Source organism: Hemicordylus capensis, chromosome 3 (assembly GCF_027244095.1).
Source record: "Hemicordylus capensis ecotype Gifberg chromosome 3, rHemCap1.1.pri, whole genome shotgun sequence".
Lineage (NCBI taxonomy): Eukaryota > Metazoa > Chordata > Lepidosauria > Squamata > Cordylidae > Hemicordylus > Hemicordylus capensis.
Window position 1 is genome coordinate 274,557,617 of NC_069659.1, and position 25,876 is coordinate 274,583,492.

A 25,876-nucleotide genomic window follows, 5' to 3' on the forward strand; every position below is an offset into this window, starting at 1 on the left:
ACAATGAAGAACATGTAGGCTAATAAATTTGTTTGCTCCCTGTACTTATCTAAAGATATTTAGATAACCATTTCACTGGTTATTTTCTCATTTTAATTTTATAACTGCTTAATCTAACTAATCATTATTGAATATGTGTGTACGTGTCTATGTAAAATACACACCACAGTTTCCCTCTTCAGAAACATTCTTCCCTTATCAAATTGTAACCCAGAATTATATCTTTCTCCACCTCTGTAAACAAGGATACCTTTTAAAAAATGACCATTTAAGCTATCCTAGGGTGGCTGGGGTGAAGAGGTAGAGAAGAAAAGCTGACTGAAGATAGAAAGGCATGGGGATGTGCATGAACAGCTCATTCAGGCTCGGGCTGGGCACAGTTCCCTTAAGAAGCAGGTAAGCTGCTCCTTATCTGTTCTGCTGCTGCCCCGCAGTGCAGGGTGCGGGGCTTGCTCTAGCAAAGGCCGCATGCGGCTGTGGCACACACATGGCCCATGCCGACGCCCCGCATGTAGGCTGCAGGAAACATTGCCACAGCCGCACACAGCCTTTGCTAGAGTGAACGCCATGCCTGGAAAAGCCACAGTGCGGCAGCGGAGAAAGTAAGGACCTGCTTCTTAAGGGAACCATTCCATGCCCTGCTGAACTGGTTCGACACCCAAGCTGGTTTAGTGCTTCCCAAAGAAGGTGTTGAACTGGTTTGTGCACATCCCTAGAAAGGCACACTTTGGTTAATAGCAAGCCTTTAACTCTCTCACCTTGTTTAAAGAGCTTAGCATTTTGTTTTTGGACAAAATAGTGTTGAAATTACAAGTTTAGGAATAACCATTACATTTTGTACTCATTGCCATTCAGTTGGTTGTCAATTGAGTTCTGCAGTTCAAGATTCTAGGGCATGGAACTAACAAAAATGATAAAAGACAATTTTCAATGGTCTGCTCAAGCAAAATTATGGGTGGTTTACACTAATTTCAGAACACTATAATTTGAGAAGCCATATTAAATAAGCAGCTTTTCTGCCACATGAAGAGAAACTGGGTGTTGCTAACCCTAGTGAGTAATATGTCTATTCTAATTCGCAAGAAGAATGACTTCATGACCCACCCACCCCCACAAATAATATTTCCTGTCAATATACACTGTACAGTTGTGTTGATAGACACACACAAAGGTTTCAGCATCATGTACCTAAAGCTCAGTTGCTGGCTTCAATCTCATGATGATGTTTCTGCTGCAATGCACCCACTGTCCCACAGTAGTGAGTATGTATGTCAGTTGGCCAGAGATACTTGAAATCTCACTCCTTGGGCAATCCATCCAGAGATGTACATAAAGCAGAGTTCATGATAAATTCTGTTACTCTTTGTGAGCAACTTGCTTCTGTAAATGTTCACTAGCTATAAAAAGTCTATTTGGACTTCACTGGAAGAAAGAAGATGCATATTTGGTTCACACAGCCTGGACTCTGCTCCTTCAAATCCCATAGTAGAGGGTTTGACATCTCTCACAGTCAGACAGACTGATGGGTGGCAGGCTACCGATGCCACAGGGCAAGCAGGGCAGCCCACCCCTCCAAGAGGCATTTCAAGCTACTTTTCAGGGGTAGAAAAAGTATCTTCTTTCAGTATGAGTCAACTTCTTATTTTCGTATAACATACTGGGAAATATAGGTGGGGAGACAGCATCTTGCTTAAAATGATCCAAGGAGAACAAGGAGAACGTAAGATTTGAACCCAACTGCATCTGATGTTGGTCCAACACTCCATCCCCTTGATCACAAACGTAGTACTGTATACTCTTTACACCCAGACATAACGAGTAGAGATATGCAAGGATAAAGACTATGCTGAATTATGTTGTGGGAAATTATCATTTACACAAAGTAAGCAATCACATTAATTTGAACCATTTCAACTCACCACTAAAATTTACATTGTCTCTAAAGCTTCTGGATATAATCTCACCAAAGCTGTTGAAAAGGTGTAACACTAACCATGAAGCCAAAGGCCACTAAAAGTATGCAACCCATAAATTTTTATTGTTTGCTCAATACTGAAATCTCATTAGAACTCATAAGTCAAACATTTACATCTGCTGGTCATGAGAGAACATGGATGGAATGTACCTCTGTGAACAGAACATGGTATGTTTTGGATGAGAATGGCATTTACTTTTTAGTTTTCATTTTAAAAGAAAATCCTTATACAGCTGTTACTTAAACGTCCACTTTGAAACTGAAAACCCTAAAACAATAATTTAAAATAATGTTCTCAAGGTTGTTCTATTTCTGGCAAAGTCCATGATCATTATGTACAAAAGCATTACTTGACTTAATATTCAGAATAATAATTGTTTGAAATTCTCTGCTGCATAGAGCATTTTCCTTCATTTATCCTTCACATTTTATACAGTCACATTTTAATTAGACTAGAACTTGTCCTCCAATTAGCTTTCATTAAACTCTACAGATTATAGGAAAAAATTCTGCTGAGTTATACTTCAAAACTATGCCTTAAAACAAAAAGCAACTGTATAGTTGAAGTGATTATGGACATTATTACAATAAACAATAATAATAATTGCCTAGTTCACCTTTACATTTTATTCTGCGATTTCAGTCTTTTGGTTGCTCCAGAAAGGTGGTAATAATTAGAGTTGTGTGAGTCCCAATTTCATTTGGGGGTCACCTCAGCACTTCAGATTCCACCTCATTTGGGGCATTAGGATTCCCACTTTGCTTTGGCCTGAATCACAGCAGTTGCTTCAATTTGGGGCTGAAGCTTCACCCCCTGCCCCCTTGCCTCACCACTCCCCCAATCTTCATAGTTGGAGACTGTCAGGCTCTACTTGCATTTTTCTGGGATAGTGGAGAAGAAACAGCCTTGTCCGTGGCTTCACTTTTAAAACCCGTAAGACATTTTCCCTGCAGTCCTGGGAAAGGCACAGGGTTTTCCGGAAACTAGTCTTTTTCAGGACTGTGGCCATTTCAGCAATTCCCAGAAGCCCTGCATCTTTCTGAGGGGAAACGCCTTCCAGAGCTAATTTTAAAAGTGAAACCATGGAAGATGCTGCTCCATCACCACACTCTCTAAAAAATGTGAACACTGCCAAGTACTACATACTTGAGTTTCTCTTTCACAACAACCCTGTGAAGTAGGTTAGGCTGAGAGAGAAGTGACTAGCCCAGAGTCACCCAGCTAGTTTAATGGCTGAATGGGGATTGGAACTCAGGTCTCCCCGGTCCTAGTCCAGCACTCTAACCACTACATCATGGGATTCAGCCTCTATGTCAAATTCTGGACCTCACAACTTAAGGAGGATGTTGATAAACTGGGAGGGGTTTGGAGGGGGGCAACAAATATGGTGAAGGATCTGAAAAACAAGTTTTATGAGGAACCATTGAAGGAACTTGTTATGTTTAGCATGGGGAATAAAAGTGTGGGGTGGGGTGGGAGGATAGGATCACCATCTTCAAATCTCTGAAGGGGTGCCACATAGGAGGAGCAGGCTTATTCACTGTTGCTCCTGAGGGCAGGACTAGAACCAATGGGTTGAAATTAGAAGGAAGCAGATTTAGACTAGACCACGGGTGCACAATTCAAATACCTCAGTGGGCCAGAACCAACTACGACACAGTGTTTGGGGGCCAAGGACCATCTTCAGTGCACTATTGCACTAAAATTAAGTTTTAAAAATATTAATGAAAAATATTAGCTACTTTTTCCCTTATCAAGGGATCCATACTTTTAACTAAGGATAGTGGCCAGAAAATAGACTCTGTCCTTGCTCAGTCCATGGGGTACCTGGAATTCATGCCAGCACCAAACAAATGCCAAGTCCTCTCCTTTCCCTAAGTCACTCTTGCTTTCATATTGCAATCCTAGGCATGCTTACTTAGGAGTAAGCTTAACTGGGAATACAATGAGAATATTTCTGAGTAAACATGCATAGGATGGTGCTTCAGGGCAGTTTCAGAGAGGATGACCCCTTTTGAGTAGAGGGAACAGCCCCAAAGAGTGCCCCTCTGCCTTTCTGGGGTACTGTTGCTGCAGGACAATTGCAGGACAGCAAAAAAGCCCCATGGGCTGAATCCGGCCCTTGGGCCTTGTGTTGTTCAGGCCTGAACTAGACATTAGGAAGAACTTCCTAAATGGAAGAGTTGTTTGGACATAGAACAGCTGGCCTCCTGCCATGTGACTCTCTTTCACTGCAGGTGTTCAAACAGACATGATCTAACAGTTTCGTGCATTAACCAGGGGGTTGGACTAAATGATCTCCGAAGTCCCTTCCAACTCTGCAATTCTATGACTTATTCACAATGGTCATGGAACTCCCTGAAGTTAGGTGAAAAAACATTTCATTTTTGTATTCATAGGATGGCAGAGTGAGGACAGAACTCTGATTTGGTTTCAGATACAACTAAATAACTGCATCTCATTGGCTATTTTGTTCTTTACAAGTCAAATAATATGAAGGTCAATATTATTTTGTCACTGATTTGGCTTCATGATGATGCTACGTAGCCAATGAGAACATAAGAACAGCCCTGCTGGATCAGGCCCAAGGCCCATCTAGTCCAGCATCCTGTATGAACACGGGAAGAGGGAAATGTATTCCTTTCCCATTCGGCTTGCCACCCATTCTTTATTTCAAAGAACGGTTCTTTATTTAGCATTAACATGAACCTGTTCTTTATCAACTTAATAAAGAATAGTTTGTTCTATATTTTCACTGATTGCAGTGAACACACAATGAAGAGGCTGGCTTCATGTTGCAGGCCTCTAGAAAGCAATCTTCTTCAGTCCTGCAGGCTGGATAGCAGATGGCACTCTAGTACTACAACCCCCATGATGAAGCTTGTTTTTGGTGCCAAGCCAAAAGTTCACCTTTGCCCCTTCAGGCGATGGGAGGAGGCTGAGCCTTGAGGAGCAGAGAGCAGAGCCATGGCCCATTCTGCAAAAGTCACTCCCTGGAGTTGAACAGCCTTTCTATCATCATGGCATCTTCTTCTTCCACCCAACCTCCAGCAAAAAAAGGCTGGTGAATGCAAAAAATATCGTGAAGAATGAGGGAAAGAGTTCTGTTGGTTGTCTAAAGTGCATGATAATGCTTTCAAAGCTCATTGGAATAGAAGTAACAGAGACTTGTTCATTTCTCATGGAGAGTGTGTGAGATGAAACGTACAGCTGGAGAAGGTCATGCTTGCAACAATGAAGAGCCAAAATCAAGCCATATCCAAGTTTCTGATTTATGCAAATTCATCAGAAGCCAATAAGGTGTCACTTTTTAAAATCATCTCTTGTTGTACCAGTTAAATGAGAGAGTAAAAGATATTTGAGAGGCTTTCTCTGGTGATAAAGCTACTCTCAATTTAAATGAAAAATGTTAAGAACACTAGTATTTCATCTATACTGCTACTGTGCATATTGCTGATCCTGGGTGGTTGCAACAAGCTTCCTTATTTAATTTGTTCATTAAAACTTTTGTACTTTGCCTTTCTAGCAAGCTATTCAAGGCAGCTTACAATACCAAAATTGTACAAATATGGAGTAATCAAAAATACTGCAAGGAGTAACCAAAACTACTTATGGGAAAGAAGAGATGCACTCGAAGGGCAAAAAGCAACTTTAGTTTAACCTGCTATCTGCTTTAAATAGGTTGAGATTGTATTGTTACCAGCTATGTTGTTTTCTTATAATGCTGCTTTTTAAAATTTCTATTGTTTATTATGAGATAGCATTCAGACAAAGTTACTCATAAGAAGCATCACTGAAATAACTAAGAATTATCGTTATTAACCTTAGGGCTCATACATTTCAATGGAACTTAGTTATAGCTAACAGTCTGGATGCTACCCATGAAATCTAGAACAATTTGCTTAGAAAAGCAGTATATAAACATATTAAAATTAAAAATATAAATTTAATACATTAATATATTGCGCTACTAATACATTCTTCATGTTCTGACAGACACACATAATGTTATTTTATTAAAGTTTTACAGTGAGGCTGTTCTCACATGCAGCCTAACCCAGGCTAGAGATGCCCAGCTTGGGTTAAACTGCATGTGAGAACAAGTGCTCCCTTAACCCTGGTTACCTGCTTGTGTGTGAGCACGGGCTGCTTCCAGCCCGAGCCCGTCACACACACACAGATGGTTGTCTAGAGCAGGGATTCTCAACGTTGCTCCCCAGATGTTATTGGACTTCAACTCCCATAATCCTCAACCAAAGGCCACTGGGCCTGGGGATTATGGGAGTTGAAGTCCAATAACATTTGGGGACCCAACATTGAGAATCCCTGGTCTAGAGCGCCCATCTCTCATGGGAATCCCCCAGTGTGGTGCAATTTGGGATTCCCAGAGGCTGGGATGTGTCATCCCAGCCTTTGGAGTTGCATGCTACACTACGCAGCACTGCTTGTCTGGGAGCATGGTCCATGCCCCCAGGAACACAAAATCACTTGTCTGGGGGGAAGGCAAATTTAAGCAGCCTCCCCCGACCCGACCCACTGGCCTACCTGACACAAGCCTATTTCCCATACAAGTGCATGACATATACAGAATGCCATTCTACTGCATTGCATTACCTTCAGTAAAACTTAAAAAAACAAAAACAACAGCAACAGAGAACCCCACCTACTGTTTCAAAATGACATACTTTTTTTTTGCATGAAAAGACCAGGAGAATGCTCATTGAAAAAATGTGACTGAAAAAGTGTTCAAATTTGAACTCTGAACCATACTGTTACTTTAGGAGATAGAGCTGACATATACAGATGCTTAACACTGTGGCTTTTCACATTGACTGTGGAAGGGGACAATTTTGAGCATTGGAACCTTCTAACTATAACTCTGCATACTTGCAATATCCACTCTATATACTTGCAAAAGAATGCTAAATTGTCACTTGTTATTTTAAGGCAACTTAAAAAATTAGCACTAAGCACAAAGTGAATTATTTTTTGTATAAATAAATAATTCCAGGTTCTCTTTTATTGGAGTACAATTTATAACATTTTAAACAGTTATCTTCTGAAAGTGCATAATGCTATTTTTGCATGGCAAGTGGAAATTCAAAGAGGAAATGGAGTCATTCACTCACACTTAAGGAATGACATCTTGCTGGCAGGCATGCAAACTTGGCAGGGTGCTATATAGAGGACCTTAAAAATACTACATGCCACTTTCTTTTCCTTTTCAATTAAACAAAAGTTAGAATTAAAGAAAAATCTTCTGGACATTGAAGATGTTTGGCATTTGCCATCTTGGCAAGATTTAAAATCTAGGAAAGCCAGTTTTGAATAACTAAATTGTTTTTATAAGGGGAGTAAACTATGGGTAACTCCATCATCATCATCATCATCATCATCATCATCATCATCATTATTCAAAATAGGTTCGCTTACAAAAATCAGTAAAATGATAATACTGAAGAGCGTTCAAAAATATATTCCACTGGCAATCTTCTTTCTCAGGCAATTCCTTAGGAAGGTGGTGTTATGAAAGCAAAGCATATAAAAATAGGAATCAATATAGATGAAAAAGAAAACTTCAGATACAGTGATGTCTAACATTTTAAGCAATGTACCCACAACTCCAGTAAGTGCTGAAAGTCTGATTTGATGTTAATGAGTGCATGCATATATCTTTTAGAGACACACTCTAAACAGGATATTGAACACCGATATCCCAAGCCAGCATAGCATAGTATTTAGAGTGTTGGACTAGACCAGGAAGACCTGAGTTCAAATCCCCATTCAGCCATGAAACTCACTGGGTGACTCTGAGCCAGTCATGTATCTCTCAGCCTAACCTACCTCATAGGGTTGTTGTGAGGATAGAAATAAGCATGTACACTGCTCTGAGCTCCTCAGAGGAAGCGTGAGATATAAATGTTTTTTTTAAAAAAAAAATACATTTGCCATATACGCATGGTATTCAGATAGATTTAAAGCAGACTGAGGGCTGACTGGAGAACTTAGAGTGGGAGGAAGCACACAGCACATTGGCAACGGGTTTTGCCCTTCATGAGACAGCAGAAACATCATCACTCTTGAAGTCTTCCTAGGACCCACAGTAAGACCCACAGATTTCAAAGAATTAAGGGACGCTTTAATTTGGAACAGTAGCAGTGATTACTATGTGGGAAGCTGTTCAAACACAGAGATAGTTCATTGTCACCATGCCAACACAAGCTTTTCAAAAGAGTGGTTGAGGCAACCTGTTGTACACCAATTGCTTACCACACATAAATAGTTGCTGTATGCAGAGATTTAAAGTTGTAGCTCCTGTCCTACCCTGGTTGCCCAGCAGGAGATGAGACAGGTCTGCAGGACCTTGGAGAGGTCTGGCAGAGAAAGTTGACCCAACACCAGCTAAAGGCAGACTGAGCCCTTAAGTACCTCTGAGGCCATACTACTTTTGGCTTCACCTCCCTGCCTTAAAGGAGCATCCTTCTGGAGCCTGACATTATATTCAATGCATACCTGGATCTATGTCCAGGTATTCACACATTATGCTCCATGCATGTACAGTACGAAACTTCCTATCTGTAACTGAAGTTGAGGGGACCTATACCTAGCTTCATATTTTAAATGAACACATGTACAGTTTTTCATACAAACATATGTATAGGCACCCATTTGCATGTACAACGTAATGTTTGAACAGTGCTAATAGTTTTCAGACATGTCAATTCAGGCTCCAAACATACTTGACAGTCTTCATTGTTGAATGAGGGGCAGCTTAGAATCCCATTGGAATGACTCTGGAAGCAAGCATTTTTTTATTCCTCCCAATCAATGAATCTTCCCAGAGTTCACATCAACAATATGGGAACATCTTAAAAGCAGCCCCCTGCTATTTTCAATATCTGCCTCACAGTCTGGTAAAAGCAAATGTAGCAAAGGGAAACTCACAGATCAGAAAGCTGGAATTAACCATTACAAACTGTGGTGAAATTCAGAATCAGTGGGCTTGGCTTGTAATGGCCCAGAGATTTCTGACTTTGGAGAGTTTATTTCTGATCCTCGCCTCAGATTTTTGAAATTCTCCATCCCTACATTGTTACATTGTGCTTAAAATATAAGTCATTAATTTGCTTCCAACTCAACTAAATCTAAAGAAAAAAGGTGCTCAAAACAAATGCAGATTTACATATTTTGAAAGGGTTCGCCTCCTCCTCCTCCTGAAGCTGAGGGTTTTAAATGGGCTTCAATATAATCAGCATTAGCATGCATTAAAATTATCCAAAAATCAACTTTAAAAAATGAAAACATGTCACACTCCTGAAGAATCTCTCTTGCATATTTGCAACTTATGTCAGAGCTAATTAAGTTGTAGTTTGGTTTGATATGTCAAAAATTGCTTGGATCACAAAAATGAACCCATGCAGATTAGACAGAATACCCTCATTCAAACTGCATTAGTCTGACAGAAAACTGCTCCTGTAACTGTGCACAAGTATGAGAGGAATAAGTTTTCCCTCACATTATTTTCTAAATATGGCTGACATTCAGACTAAATTACTCTTGAGTAGTGCAACTGAAATTAATGGAACAAGCTGGTCATGACTAACTTCTTTCATTAATTTTATTGGGATTACCAATGAGTAATCTAGTCTGGATGTCAGCCTATATATTTACTATTTATCCCTTAATTAGCACTGAGTACTTCCATTACATTAATGGGAAATGTGTCCCATTATTTTAAATAAGACTGCTTATGAGTAACTTAGTCTGGATATAAGCCAGTAACTGGAACACACACACACACACACACACACACAGTACATGAACTGAAGGTTTGCAACAGAAAGTGTACAATGATTAAAAATGTTTGGAACCTCTTCTCTAATAAAATACAAATCCGTTCCTTGCAACATTACCTTATTTTTCTAATGGGATGCATATTGTGGTCAAGGCTACTGTTAAAAATTAGTTAAATTCAAATAAGGTTTCATACCATCAACAAAATATTTATCTGTATTATGGATAGGTCAATTGTTATGGCTTCTTAACAAAAGACAGCCTTAAAAAACTACATCTGGTTTAGGATACACCCTCCAACTTTAGCAAAATGCTTTCAGGAATCTTGAATAAAGACTCAAGCCTGTTAGGACTGGTTCACATTTATGTCCCACAGTTGTGCCCTGACTGTGCTTTGGCAATGTTTTTGGCATTAATCTATAAATGATGGTGCAGCATTTGCCTGGCTGGCTAACTCCCTAGAAGTACTGTGCTTCTTTATACGATGAATATTTATTTCTAAGAATACGGTGATATTTACATACCACTTTTCAACAAAAGTTCCCAGAGAGAGAGACACAGAGAGAGAGAGAGAGAGAGAGAGAGAGAGAGAGAGGCACATACCCCCCCCCCCATAAAATCACAATCTAAAAAAGAAACATGATAGCCACTGAAGGGATGATGTGCTGGGGATGGATAGGGCCAGTTGCTCTCCCCCTGCTAAATAAAGAGAATCACCTCTTTAAAAATGTGCCTCTTTGCTCAGTTAACAGGGGATTGCTCAGTTAGCAGGGTTTTTCATTTTATGGAAAATGAAGCATATGTAACCATAAAAATACTGAGTGAGTAGATGACAAGGGATATTTTTAGCTACCATAAATGTCTATTTCTTCCAGGTGTCCTAGGTGTCTGGAATAGTGCAATCTCCTGGTTGGAAGACAGGATCAATCTTCTGACTTACTTGGTGAAGAGATCCCCAGCATCCAGCTTGCATCTCCAGGCTTGGAGATTGCACGTTGTATATGCTCAGGAGCTGCACTGCAGTGTGAGTTCTCAGTTTATGGTTCATTCATTCATTCAATTTCTATACCACCTTTCCAAAAATGGCTCAGGGTGGTTTACATGGAGAAATAACAAACAAATAAGATGGAACCCTGTCCCCAAAGGGCTCACAATCTAAAAAGAAACATAAGATAGACACCAGCAACAGTCACTGGAGGTACTGTGCTGGGGGTGGGCAAGGCCAGTTACTTCCCCCCTGCTAAATAAAGAGAATCACCACGTTAAAAGTTTGCCAAGTTAACAGGGTTAACGTAGTTCACATGGGGGCAAGTCACTTAGTTAGTAGTGAGCGAGTCACCCCTGGATTTGGCTGCAAACAAATCACATTGGGATAAGATGCACCCCCTCTCCCTAGATAGGAGTCCCAGCTAAGTAGACTCGAGAGTTAACTATATCGAGTTAACCTTCAAGGACACCCTCTACTTGAGCGAACCACCTCACTCCCTTCCTTTCACAGGAGATAAGATCTTAACAAGCAGATTATGCCAAGCAGGAAGAAAGTAGATAAGGCAGTGAAGTAATGTTCTCCCCATCACAAAGGAGATGAGTCAGTGATGTAGGCTCAGAGGTGTTACCCATTAAAACTATTGATAGGATTATTGGAGAGCTCTTCCTGGCTCAGATATTCTTCCACACACCTGCTTACTATGATATTCATCACAACAGCCTTACTGGCACAGACCCATTGTTACACCCAGGAAAGAATGATCAGAAACAATAGGAATGTGCCCCCAAGGCATGTTTTGGAATATAAGTATCCCTAGTGACATGACCCAGTGTGCTTCCTTGTATACTCCACTGTGCTATAACTGGGATTTCAACCAGGAACCTTCGCTTTCCCTTGCATTCCATATGCTCTCTTGCAATCTACAGAGAGCTTGAGATCAGTATCTGGATAGGTCCTTGTGCCAATCCACTCAGCTTGCCTCACACCCATAGGAAGCTGGACCCACAGAGAAGCCATTCTGTGGGCATCCCTCCTTATACTAATCCTTTCAACCCTCCTGCTCTCCACATCGCTGTCTCCAAAGGACGTGAGTTTTTTTAAAAATTATTTTTATTAGTTTTCTGTATACCTATGTGACTTCCAGTTCATCCTTCAACATAGTTATACTAACAAAGGACGTGAGTTTTCAGTTGCTCGAAGCTCTGTGCACATGCCTGTGCTGGCGTGCGCACATGCAGTGGATTCGTCCAGTTGTATATGGACAAAGGGGAGTCAGGGAGGTACTCTGCCACCCCGATTAACTTCAGAATAAAGGAGTGCCTGTGGGAGAAGAGCAGAGGAGGGGTAAGTGCACCCTCCCCCGCTCTTAAAGCACCCCCAGCGCCATCGAACTGGCAGAACTGGTGCCTTTCGAACCCGTTTGGAGGCCCTTATCGGCCTCCGAACCAGTTCCGTGCACACCCCTAACACCTCATTGTAGTTAAATGGCTTATTACATTTTTATTGCTCTAATCACACCATTCTTTTCCTCAATTCCCCCTTAATTCTAATAAATTCTTCTTTTAGTTTTGAAACTATATCCTTGTCAAAGATCCTGTCATTTCTTGAGTCCAAACGTTTGCACAAATTAAAACTCATGTAGCCGACCCCTTTAACAGCTAATTCCCCACACAAGCCCAAACACTGGGTTGCTGACCAATCACCCCAGGGTCAGTTTCATTAACAACACTGGACATACTGGTCACCTCTGGAATGTCAGGACACACCCCTCCTCCTCTGAGTGTGACTCCTCTGGGTTAGAATCTGGGTTGGTCCTGACAGAAAATCAGAGTCTTCACAGCTGTAAAGGCCTACCAACATTATTTCTGCTTGATGATCCCAAATCAGGTGAATGCAGCAAATGCAGCAGTAAGAACAGAGACATAATGAAATCTTTCTGCTAGATAAGGGATTCTCAGTGTTGGGCCCCAGATGTTATTGGACTTCAACTCCCATAATTCCCAGCTAGTGACCTTTGGCTGGGGATTATGGGAGCTGAAGTCCAATAACATCTGGCAACCCAATGTTGAGAATCTCTGTGCTATATGACTGCAGGCTTATTGGCACTGTGCAGTAGAAGACATTGACAGGAAGATGAATTCTCCCTAGATAGCTCTCTTGGCTTACAAAGAGATATCTACCACTGGCCTTCAACCTTTCTGAATATGTGCTGGACTCCAGACTGTACTAGTTGCTAGCTGGACTTTGCACTGGGCTGTGTCCTTGAAAGCGAAAAGAACCAGTCTGATTGGTCTGAACAGTTCTTGTATGGCCATTCTGAACTTGAAGAGGTTCTTGTCATCAATCATGACAAGAATTTGTGTGGTTCCTGAAGGAAATGTCCTGAGGCAGTGTACTGGGTTTCAACCAGCAGCTTAAGTCTTTGTAACAGGAACGTGTGCTTCTGCCAGAGTGCACTTATGGAGTTGAAAGGCAGTAATACTCACTTGAGGGGCTGTGTATGAAATCTTGTCATGGCACAACATCATAATAAGACAAGAGAGTCCTGGAAGAATAGCTACATCCACTGGGTCTGTTCACAATCCCTGTAAGAGCTGAGACTTTTTGTTATTTTATTGCCAGGAACACATGGCACTATGATGTCCACGTGGGATGTCCAAGATATCAAAGCACTGCAATAGTCTGATAACTCTAATTCATGTTGATTATGGATATGTGTTCCCTCAGTCACTCAATGGCCACCTTGATATCTCTCCTGGTAGTGTGAGAGAATGAGACCAAATTAGGATATGGTCCACATAAGAGTAGATGCCACATCATGAAGCCACATGAAAATATCCTGGGAGCAGATGCCAGGCCACGAGGCAGAGACTGATATTGGAAATGTCTTTACTGGTATGAAAGCCACAGGAATTTCCTGGGGCTCACTATGACTGGAGTGAGGAGATAGTCTTGGGAATACTATACTTGTTGAATCGCTGTTATAACTGATCAAGTTGTCATCTTATAATAGTGTCTGAAAATGATTTTATTTTATAATTTAATTTACAAATATTCTAAATGGATTAAGTGAAGTAATGATCCTGAGGTGTTATATTTATTTGTTCCTGAGATGATTTTTATTTGCTGTTTTTTGGGGGTAATTTTTTGTAAGGACTCTCTGGGTTATCTCAGAGAGACCATATCACTCCTATCTTAAAAGAGCTACACGGTTGCCGATAAGTTTCTGGGCAAAATACAGGGTCTTGGTCATAACGTATAAAGACCTAAACAGCTTGGGCCCTGGGTAACTAAGATAACATCTTCTTCGCTATGAACCACACAGCCCATTGAGATCATCAGGAGAGGTTCATTTGCAGTTGCCACCGGCAATGTTGTTTTACATTGTAATGTTTTAACTTTTTTATTTGTTGTTTTTATTGTATTGTTGTAAACTGCCCAGAGACTTGCGTTTTGGGCGGTAAACAAATATATTAAATAAATAAATAAATAAATAATTGTTTTTTCATTTCCAAAATAATAACGGTAAACAAAAAAGAGTGTTTTGCACTTAGGAAGGTTGTACTCCCCAGGGCACCCCAAATAACTTAGGCTGACTCACATCTAATGGAGTTCTCAGAACAATTTTGATTTGAACAAAAGAAATAGGGAGATTTGATTTTTTGAGCTCTGTCAGTACAATCACTTGGACAAGAACAGGCCTCTGTGGTCATCAGCAAGACTTATGGTTTTATGTCTTTGGTTGCAATTCCTTGGTTGTTACTAGTTTGGCTTACCAAGTTTTCCAGTCATAGAGTGGGGACCTAGAACGAGAGGGAAAAGCAGAAGCAACAACTTCCCTAGTCCCAGTCCACTGAATACAGAGCTCCAATGAGCTCTACAAAACCCACCCGAAAGATAGGGCTAGTCTAGGGGGATGCAGCCATTAGTAAAGTCACAAAAATGAACCTAACTTCTGTCTAGAATGTAGAACTATTCTGTCTAGAATATAGAAGATGTAAACATCATTCTCTGGACACCTAGAAGAACTGAGATTTATGATAAGTAAAAATCTCCTTTGTCATCTCAATAGTTTGATAGTTATAGCTGTACTTATAAAAGTTGAAATTAGTTTAAAAAAATAGGTGATGGTTTCCAATTTTTGTAGTAATTGTATGTAAAGTTAGGAAAACACATTAATTTCAGTGACCTACCCTATCTTGCTATTCCTTTATCAAATCCCAAAGGGGTGGAGATAGCAATATGTATTAATTTTGGAATGAATGGAAAAATGATCTGAATCCAGCCCATTAGGTCAAATTTTCATTCATTCTGAGATGAGTAAATAAGAGTTCTGAATGTACCAAAGAGCATACACACCATTCATTCCATTTGCAATGCAATCAATTCCATTTGAAATTAGAGCCAGATAACCATATAATGCAGCAGATTTCCCCTCCCTCCCTTTTTTCTTTTAATTAAGAAAATTTTAATTAATTAAGAAAGAGCAGCAGAGCTATTTCTAGTGGGATGACCCATTCCCCCCACCTTCCATAATGTTCCCAATTTTTTTGCCAGATTGCAAAACAACAAAATAAAACAAGAAAAACAACGTACACCCCCAGTCAGACATATGTCCTATAAGGAAATCTAAAGTGTTTGGGAGTTTTCAATTTACAAGAGGAAAAAAACAAAACCAAACCTGTGAGGAGAAAACGTAATCCAGAGAAAGAGGAACATACAATGTAGACGTGAAAAGGAAAAAAGCAGGAGGAGGAAGGGAGTGAAAGTTAAACATGCATGGAAAGCATTTCTTTAAAACTAAGATCACATCCTTTTACTCTGTATTTAAATTGAAATAACTAAGTATCCCTCCCAATCACAAACTCAGACAGCTAGTCCACATAAACCATACAGTAAAATGGTTAAATAAACAACATTCTTTGGATTCCATTTATGAGATCTAAGTGCAATTTTGCAAAAGAAAAGGAACTGCATAAGTAAATGCATAGGAGACTGGATTAGTGGAGTAATAAAAGCATTTTAGCTTTTTTTTTTTTAAAAAACTAAGAAATATTTGTAACTTTGATGAATAAGACATTTAAGATGTTAATGTGCATAATCTCACAGTAATAATCTCACATTCATCAGGTTAAAGAAACATTTACTCCACACCTGTCCTTAAGTATTAATTAGTACAATTATTGGTGCCCTTTCTTTATTACCAGAAACAAGGAGGCCAAGTTAGCCTGCAATTTGTTAGACTGTAAACAGCAGTCTTAATGTACTTGAGTATGTTATGACTTAGATCCCAGACTAATGTTGTATGATGCTGCCAATGTTAGGAAAAGTGAATTTAGTAACCATAGGTGAAGACAGCACGACTGGGTCACAAACTTCTCAATAATGAAAAATGAAGTTGGGTCATGTCTGCAGACTAATTCATGTTTTTATAATATTTTATATTATACTAATATTATAGTGCTGTCTTGGCTTGCTTGGAGTGCATGTATGATAGTCAAAAAACTGTAAATGTAAACTACAGTGGACCTCATTTATACTTTCCATATATATGCTTAACTTTTCTAGTACCCTGCAGTGCTTAAAGTTATTGCTATATATTCTAATGTTTGCTGAACATTTTGTTGTATTGCGGTTTTAATTAATAATAAAGAAGTAGCTTTGTTTGAAACCATTATTGACAAACTGCCCTCTATCCCCTGTTGTGCTTCCTAGTGGGATGCTCTTTTCCTCTTTTCAAGCAGTACAACCTGGAAAGCATAAGCAGAGTGCACTGTACTGCATATAGTAGCGACACTGTGCTCCTACCTGAAAAAAAGATTCCATTCTATCACCCCATTATGGATTTGATCATCAAATGTGTTTACCACGGCTCTCTGCACTACAGCACAGTATTCTCTTTAGTAGTTCAGTGTTAAAAGTAAAGCTGGAACCTTTCAGCTGTAATGAAGGAGTTTACAAGGTCCTTAATCCCCGTACCCTGTACCCCACCCTGATTCTCCAGCGATCCTGCTGAAAGCTTTAAAACAAGCCACAGCACTAACATGGTGCAGAGCCTGTCGAACATGCTGATCTGCTTATGATTACTCTTGGCCACTGTAAAACAATCACACTCCTCAAGTGAATCGAGTCTGTAGTAACAATGGTGTTATTGACTTGTTGCTCCAGCTCTATTTAGTTATTACCCTCGAGGCCACAATCAATAGACTTTGCACCAAGTCAGCGTAATAAGTCCCAGGCTTTCGCTGGAGCGTTGCCAGAAACTGCAAGAAAATCTATGGCAGTCAAACACTTCAAGTATGAATAACAGAGGAGGCTGTACTGACAGCTGTATAAATTAATTAACAACAAATGGTCTGATTCTTAAGATGATGATAATGTGCATTTAGCTTTATTTAGGGAATTGCAGTCAGAACAACAGAAATTCAGCTTTGTATTTTAATGTTAAAAATATTAGCGGCCTGGTCAAAAGTAAAGCAAATTAGCTCTCTTTGCCCCAGTAAGCTTTACCAAAATGTTGATAGATTTAAAATCAAATTATAGTCGTTTTATAAGAATGCATATTCTATTATGATTACAAGCTCAAATTTTAAAAGCAAAGAAGTTCTAGACATTTGGGACCGTAACTGGTATTGATGTATTTTAAAATAGATTTGTTTCCAGATTTTCCTCTGTGATGAGGTGTTAGATACTGCTTGTCAAAAAGCCACTGAAACTAAAGCAAAAAGATAAAAAATTCATTATTGTAGAATTTTAAAAAGGCTGCTCACTAGTGTCTTGAAGGTTGTTTCTCATGTCCTTCGTATACTACAGACATATTCTGAAGACTTAGCACTGAGGTGCCCCCAGATACTAATGTCCTAAGACAGTCGATTTTAGAAAGAGCTTAATGCCAGCCCAAGAACAAAAGAACCTTCTTTTTGCACAGTGAAAACAGATCAATAGGTTCTTAGAATTTATTTGTTGCCCCAGTGGTACTTTCCAGGAGCAATTGGCTCTTCTAATGGAGGGTCACTGTTTAAGTGAAAGACAAACAAGCATCAGTTAGTGGGCTTTTCTAGCATTTCACAGCCCCTTTCAGGTGTGAAGTTAACTGTCTAGTACATTGTTTAGTTTTTTTGGTACTTTAAGTTTTGCTTTTGGGAGAAAACTTGGAACATGCTGGTAATGTCAGAAATAAAAGTTTAGATTTCTACTTGTCTTCTATCCAGATAGAAACAGAAGTTAGGTACAGCCTAACCCCTCTCCTAAGCCTGGCTCTCAGCCGAGGTTAAGGGAGCAAGCACTCCTTTAACCCGGCTCGTGTGTCTCCTAGGGCTCCATGGAGCTCGAGGAGCCACAGAGACAGGCACCTATTTTGCCTGTCTGATGGGGGAATCCCACAAGGCATCACCCTCATCGTGAGGTGCCTTGTGGGATACGCAGAAGCTGGGAAAACAAGTCCAGGCCTCTGTTGATCCTCACTTCCAGGAGCAGCTTGGATAGTGCTCTGCACTGCTCCCCGAAGCGTGGGTTGTGTGGGCCACGCACAACCCACGCTTTCCCCAGTTTGTCTGGGGAAAGGTAGGTTGAACCATTCCTTTCCCCCACCCACCTCCACTGTCGTGTGAATAGCCCCATAGTATTGTGTCATCTTTACCTCAGTGAATGCAAGCACTTTGTTCAAGATCATTCATGATAGCAATGCACTTCACACGGTGCTGAAAACAGAGGGACATGTTCGTCATTCACCACAGGTGTCTTATACCTAACTACAAGATTTCACTCAAGTTAAGCATATTAATACTTATGTATTTATTTACAAAATGATTATACTTCTTTTTATCAAGCCCTCAGACAGCTTAATCTGCTTTTCCATGCAGATCACGGGGATACCAGAAGCAGGACTAACTACAAGATCCTTCTTCCTGTATTATAGGACCATAACTCTGAGGTTAAAGTTATGCTAGCCAGTCTGAATTGCTTGATTAAGATGAGACACATTGTGGCCAAGCAATGAGATTCTATATCTATAAGAAGTGCCCTGCTAGAACAGACCATCTATTCCAGCATCGCGTTTCTGCTGATCATCCAAATGCTTGTGAAGGCCCACAAGGGGGACACAAAGGAAATAGCCACCCCCCCCATTTGTCTTTTCCCCAGCAACTGGCAACATCCTTGAATAAGCCCCATTCTATATTATCTGCTACTTTTTAACAACCATTGGTAGCTGATCAGTGTGAAGTATTTAGCGCCCAATTGGTGTTCAATGTTGTTGTTACAGCTGGGGTGTGTGTGAAATAGTGGAGTATTGTTTAGGGATGTGTCCGAAAGTTATTTGGCACTGGGGGGTGGGGTGGTACTTTAAGAGAGGGAGAGGGTGTACTCACCCCTCCCACCGCATTTCCCCCACTGGCGCTCCGTTATTTCGGGGTGGCAGCATTCCTCCCTGCTGCCCTATTGCCCTCATCGGCTGAAAGTGGCCAGAAGTAGCGATTGCATGTACGTGTGCAAGGCAGACGGCCGTGCGCATACATGCAACACGCGGAATCGCCACTTCTGTCTGATGAGGGCAACGGGGCGGCAGGGAGGAATGCTGCCATCCCGAGGGGCTTGAAAATAATGGAGCACCAGTAGGGGAAATGTGGCGGGAGGGGTGAGTACACCCCTCCCCTGCCCTTAAAGCTCCACTCCTGCCAGCGCCGAAATGTCGAACTTCCCCGAGCCGAAATATTTCGGAGGCCTTTATAATGGCCTCCAAAACGTTTCGGGCTCATGTCATGCCTAGTATAGTGAGTAATTATTGCATACCGATTTTTGATTGTTATTGTGAGATGAGCAAATGTTTCACATTTAATAATTGAATGCTCTTACTGCCTTTTGGAATACTTCTAGTATTTCTGATTTGTTGTCTTGAGTCAAGATAGCTTTGAAGATCTCTTTAATTCCTTGACTCCCCCATTAATGCCTCATAACGAGAATTTAGTGTACCAACCATATTGAAAACATAAGATGACCTACCTGGACAGAGTTATATTTAATTCCCTGCTGCCTTAGATAGGACAGAAGAAGGGATCTGGCCTTAGTTGTTTGGGGCTGGAGTAGAGATGGGAAACAAACCCAGAAAAAAATTGAAACACACAGTTATGTTTCATTTTTTTTTCTGGGGGGAAAAAATTTCCCCTGTTTTCCCACATGCCTTCACATCTCTAGGCTGGAGTATGTACGGGGTTTGGAAGTGGACTTTGAAGTCCATCTATAAGGATAATGGGTCCACTGGCTACTAGGTGTCCCAGATAAAGATATTAAGTCCTCAAACTATTATGTGCCTTTAGATCAAAGTTTCTTTGCTCTTTTAAAGTCATAACTACCTGACATATTATTGTTTAATATAATAAATTAATTTATATATCAAATATTGAACATGCTTTGAAAAATCCCTTTAGAAAAGTAGCAAGCTATTATTCTTTTGCAAAACATTTCTGACATACACTATACACTGTATAGAACTAACAAGAAGACGGCATTTCTATTTGTTACAGTGTCATACTTGGTTTATATAGACCATATAACTTAAGAACAGCTAGAGTCTGCTCCAATATTCTACTAGTGCTACAAAACCCTGTTTAAACAGGGTTTGTAGCATGTGTAGAAGAGCAACTTGGAACACCCCTCACATGTGATTAAAGGACATGCTGATATTGAGGTGGTTCCCACAATTAGTGGGAACCGCCAAATTGGGGTCTGTGGAGAGAGCAGGCTTAGCCCGCTCTCCCCGCAGATGAGTAGTCAGTCTGCTCTGGGCGGCCGAACTGGCTGCCCACATGACGGCCAGCTCCGTTATGGAGCCAGCAGGGGCTGGGGGGATCAGGGAATGTGCGGTCCCTGGAAGTTCCAGCATGTCCTGTGCAAGCGCGCAGGGCATGCTGGAGAGACCACTGAGCCGGGAGGCTGCTTTTTATCAGCCTGGTCGGGGGTCTACTCATGAGCTGCCACAGTGTGGAGCCGCGCTGCGACAACACACGATCGTAGAGCCTGGGCTAGCGGAGTGCTTGCTCCACTAACCTGGGCTTAGGGGAGGTTTATTTGAGAGGGTGACACACTTGAGAGCAACCAGGCTCGCCTGCGGGCTAGGCTCCCTTAGCCCACTTTTTGGCAATCGTGAGAATTGCCTCATAGTGTCAGCACATCTTTTAGTAATGTCAGGGGTGCGTGTGTTCTCGTTGCAGCCCTAACATTATCATGTGTAATGGCCATTGTTCATTTGAACCAGTCCTATGACCTTTTTGGTTTCTAGGTCCGTTTATTGCTAGGGCAGATCTACACTTAAACAAACAGTTCAGCTGCCATGCCTAATTTTGCACTTAGACTTGTATAGAGCAACACAGAGAACTGAAATTCAGCTCTTCAGACTCTCTTTGCTACTATTCTCTGTTAGCTGCTGTAAACCTAAAAGTATAATAAAATTGTTCTTAGTAGCAACACTATCCTAATGAACTACTTTCCTTTAGTTGTTCCATTTTTTGCATATATTTGAGCAAATGGAGGAGATGCTAGTATCCTATAACTCTCCTTTGGTCCACCAGGATACTTCTGTTCTAGAAAAAGTATATTTTATTACTGGGAATAGTGGCTTTGCAATGGAGCTTTGGAACACTTAGTGGTATTAACTGCAGGATATCGGCAACAAGAGTCAACTATTCATGTGCCAGCAAGGCTTATGTTTGCCAAAACTTTATAATCAACATAATGTAGTTTTTACTGGCTTCCACCTCTACAAAACTGTCCAAATACTGAAGGCCTGTTAAAGATAGACATATCTTTAATATGAGGGAGGAGTTGTCTAGAACAGTGTTTCTCAAACTTTTTGGAGTCAAGGACCGCTAAATTCTTCGTGCAGAGTTTCAAGGACCGCTACATTCTTCATGCGCAGTTTCCCGGACCAGCAGTTAGTAAAGGGGTTTCAAGTCTGTCTATCTATCTATCTATCTGTCTATCAGACTTCTATACTGCCCAAAACTTGCATCTCTGGGCAGTTTAGAATGAAAATAATATAAGCATTAAAATAATTAAATTTGGAATCTTTTGCAAACATGGAATATTAGGGGTTCTTAACCTTGGGTCCCTCAGTTAAACTCCCATAACCCCCAACAACAATGGCATTTGGCCATTATGGCTGGGGATTATGGGAGTAGAAGTCCACCAACGTCTGGGTACCCAAGGTTGAGAACCCCTAAATCTAAAAGCCTGGGTGAACAAATTTGTCTCCAGTATGTCTGGAGTGGAGGTGCTTGTGATTACTCAATGGAGAGGGGATGTTGGGCCATTAGAAAAATTCAAAAGCTACATGGGGCCAATGAAAACAACATACAAGCAAGCCCCACTGATGCAAGAGGGAAACAGCGTTCCCTCTCAAGGCGCCTCGACCACAACAGGCAGCTGGGTTTCAATCAACCAACCTTTGGCTGCAAACAATGAGCATGCAAGAACCAGCAGCCCTTCAAGTGGCGCCCACTGCCATACTTTTTCCTCCATGCCCCCGCATCGCATACAGTTTGAAGCTGTAAAGATAGGGAATAAGATAGCTGTAGGAAGATCTCAGCAGCACGTGGAGGCAAGGCACAAGAAGGGTCCCACGCCTCCGTGATACTCTTCCTCTTCCGTGCCATGTGCAAAATTGAGGAAATGAGTGCCTTGATTCCAGTTGGGGGGGGGTTGACTCCCAGTCAGGGACCGGCACTCAACCCTTCGGGGACCGGCAGCGGTCCAGGGACCGGTGGTTGAGAAACACTGGTCTAGAATACACTGAAGAAAAAGTAGGGCATCAATTAACTATATTATTTTAAGAAATTAATTGAGTACAGACACTAAGCAGTACAAAACATTATACCATGCCAAACGATTCCCAACCACATGATCCCAAACGTGGAGGAGAGCTGGTATTATGGTAGCAAGCATGAATTGTCCCCTTTGCTAAGCTGGTTTGCATTTGCTGGTTTGCATTTGAATGGGAGACATGTTTGAGCACTGTAAGATATTCCCATCAGGGGATGGGGCCACTCTGGCAAGAGCATCTGCATGCATGCTGCATGATTCTAAGTTCCCTCCCTGGCATCTCTAAGATAGGGCTGGGAGAGACTCCTGCCTGTAAGCTGCCAGTTAAGCCGTGACCAGTCTGTGTAGATAATATTGAGTGAAATGGACCAATGGTCTGACTCTGTATAAGGCAGCTCCTATGTTTTTTTATGAAGTCTTTCAGTCCAATATTATTTTTCCACCATTGCATAGTAACAGATGCCTTGAAATTTACTGGGAACTTCAACAAATATTTTGCTCTATGCATGCGCATCCACCATCAATTATTTGTTTTGCCTCACCACTACAAATGATGACCTATGTGCGGAAAATATACTTTCAGTATTCACCACTTTTTGCACTGCTGAACATATCTAAGTTTTAAGTTGAATGTTTTTGGATGCATTTAAGTTGGGTGAAAATCTTAACATGGGCAAACATAAGCTCAACTATTAGTAGGAATACATCAAATCAGAATAAATGGATCCAGTTTCATTGTATATGCATAACTACTAATATCAGCAGTGCCAGAGATAATATTTTCTGTATAGTATTGGACATCAAACTATCTGATGACTGGATGGTTCTTCATATGCACTTCTCTGCTGCCGATGATGTCACAAACTTGCTTGTCATCAAATGTGGTGTACCATATATGGAAAACATTGCGGGTGGAGTGGTGGAAGAGATCAGTGATCGGCATCTCTGCTTCAATGCCTCAGGTTGGCAGCTGCTCCAAGCATACTGCAATTGGTTCATCTCCCTTCAATCACAGTACTTAGGGAAAGGGATGTAGTGTTGTATTTCACAAGGTGTCTGAGCCAAAATCCACCTTACTGTGAACAATTCTTTAGAGCAACATTGGGACGATAAAGTTTGCCAAGTGAGGTTGTAACTGAATATTATTGACCTCCTCTGAATGTATATATTCAATGCAAAATGTAAAAGGGGGAAGGTTTGTCTGCTTCTTTGAGACCCTGACACTTCTGCATGAAATGGGGGTGGCATCTAGAAACAAGGGTCATAAGAGCAGCCCTGCTGGATCAGGCCCAAGACCCATCTAGTCCAGCATCCTGTTTCACACAGTGGCCCACCAGATGCCGCTGGAAGCCTACAGGCAGGAGTTGAGGGCATGCCCTCTCTCCTGCTGGTACTCCCGTGCAACTGGGACTCAGAGGCATCCTGCCTCTGATGAAGTACTATATGAAGTAAGTACTATATGAAGTATATAAGTACTCTGATGAAGTACTAATAAAGTACTATAATGAAGTATACTATTATGACGAAATACTATAATGAAGTACTACTGCAAACAATGACTATAACCAAATACTAATGCAAACAATGACTATAACTAAGAACTAATGCAAACAATGTCCTGGTAAATCATATTGACAGTAAAGGGGAAAACTGAACTGTGAAACTGACTTTTTGGCAATAATGTTATGGTGATAACTCTCATGAGTGTATATGTGACAGGTGCACTTAGCTAGGCACAAAAAATAGATCTTGCAGAATGCATGGTGGTGGGCAAGTCCATCTCCTGTAGAACCCTTTGGCAAAGAGTATGTTTCATATGGTTATCCCATGAGATGATTGGGAAAAGTTACCATGCAGAGGAAGAAGCTGGTGATGTCACTCTACTCAGAGGTTTTGTTAAAGCATTAATCTCCATCAAGCATTTCTACAACTAATTAGCTTGACAAACTGCCATTTACAAGCCATGTGGCCTGCTGGTTTTATTGGAGTGGTGGTTGTGGTGCCTATCAACAACTTGCTGGAAATTCTGAAAAACCATCAATTCTCCCACTATATCAGCTCTCCATGTAGTTTGCTCCAAACCTCGTTCATCATGATAGAGTGGCTCAACCTAATCAAAATGTTTTGATCTATTACATATGTGGAAAATTAGATACTGGCACAAAAAGGCAGCTGCTTTCAAGCACTGTGTTTAAATGACCTCTATTGCACAGCATGGGGGCAAATGAATCAGACTTTTCCAATGGAAATTGCTTTACCTTCGGGTCTCTGGGTAATACGGGAAAAGAAACTCAAAGCCTGCTTTAAATGACAGAATTAAGCTAGATGTTACTTGCAAATTGATTAATCTCCTCAACAGTTTGAATCTGATCTAATGAGGGTTTTTTTTTTCTTTTGTACAGTATATATGCTACATAAAACCTTTCACTAAAATAAACATGACAGCCTCTAGAATATAGCCAAAGGGATACCCTCTGATCAATTTCCCCCCAAAGTTAGACTAAAAATCCAATCAGATGTTATATATATTTTAATCAAAATGTAAAAAAAAAATCACATGTACACTCAAAGAGAAGTGTACATGTTTGACATTTCATTTTTAAAAACCATCACTTCTAGATAACACTATCCAAACTACAATTCTATCAAGAGTCCAAACTGTTTATTTTTAAATTAATTTTGACAGAATATGTTCTTCAGCTTTCTATCAACTGAAATGTTCTGAGGAAGGAACTTTAATGAGAACAAAGGCAAAAAAGAAGTATCAAGGACATCTTTTATTTGCCTTGCACTGACCAGTCAGCTAATAAGAACATACATTCTTGCACTGTGTCATACTCCAAGGAGAGGAGGTACTTTCTTGGCCCTTTTAAACTCCAGAATCACAGGGTGAGAACAGCCAAGGTCAGCCTTAGAGTAAGCCAGGGAGGAGGTTAGTCTTCCTCCTGGCTCGCTGTGTTCAGCCAGTTGCCTCTCCAGGGAAACTCCGGCTCTCCATGCTCAAGAGCAGCCCTCATCACTGACTGCCTTGGCTTTAAATGCCCTAGTACAGACTGACAGGGCTTAAAACCTACTCCAAGCCCCATACCTTCTCTGGTCTTACTTCTTGCCACGCCCAGCATGGCGGCCCCACTGGAGCTGTTCCCTGCAGTTCCACCTGCCTCACCTGCTCAACCCCACTGGGACTCAACCAGCCTGGAACCATCTCACCTCTTCTCCCTTCAGGGGAAGATAGAAACCCCAAAGGAGGGATGCCACAGTGTCCAACGGACTCCACAGGGCCACACAGGCAACCAGGTGATGC

At 41.0% G+C, this 25,876-nt stretch overlaps 1 protein-coding gene across 8 annotated transcripts in view; it reads right to left on the minus strand.

Annotated features, from left to right (window-relative positions):
- The window catches only part of VTI1A (vesicle transport through interaction with t-SNAREs 1A), a 433,539-nt gene that overhangs the window by 26,822 nt on the left and 380,841 nt on the right, over positions 1 to 25,876 (minus strand). The window contains exon 10 of one of the 8 annotated variants that reach the window (XR_008319199.1): positions 18,398 to 18,458. The exons of the other annotated variants lie outside the window; for them this stretch is intronic. The gene's annotated coding sequence lies outside the window, so the exon portion shown is untranslated. The remainder of the gene's footprint in view (positions 1 to 18,397; positions 18,459 to 25,876) is intronic. 8 annotated transcript variants of the gene reach the window in all.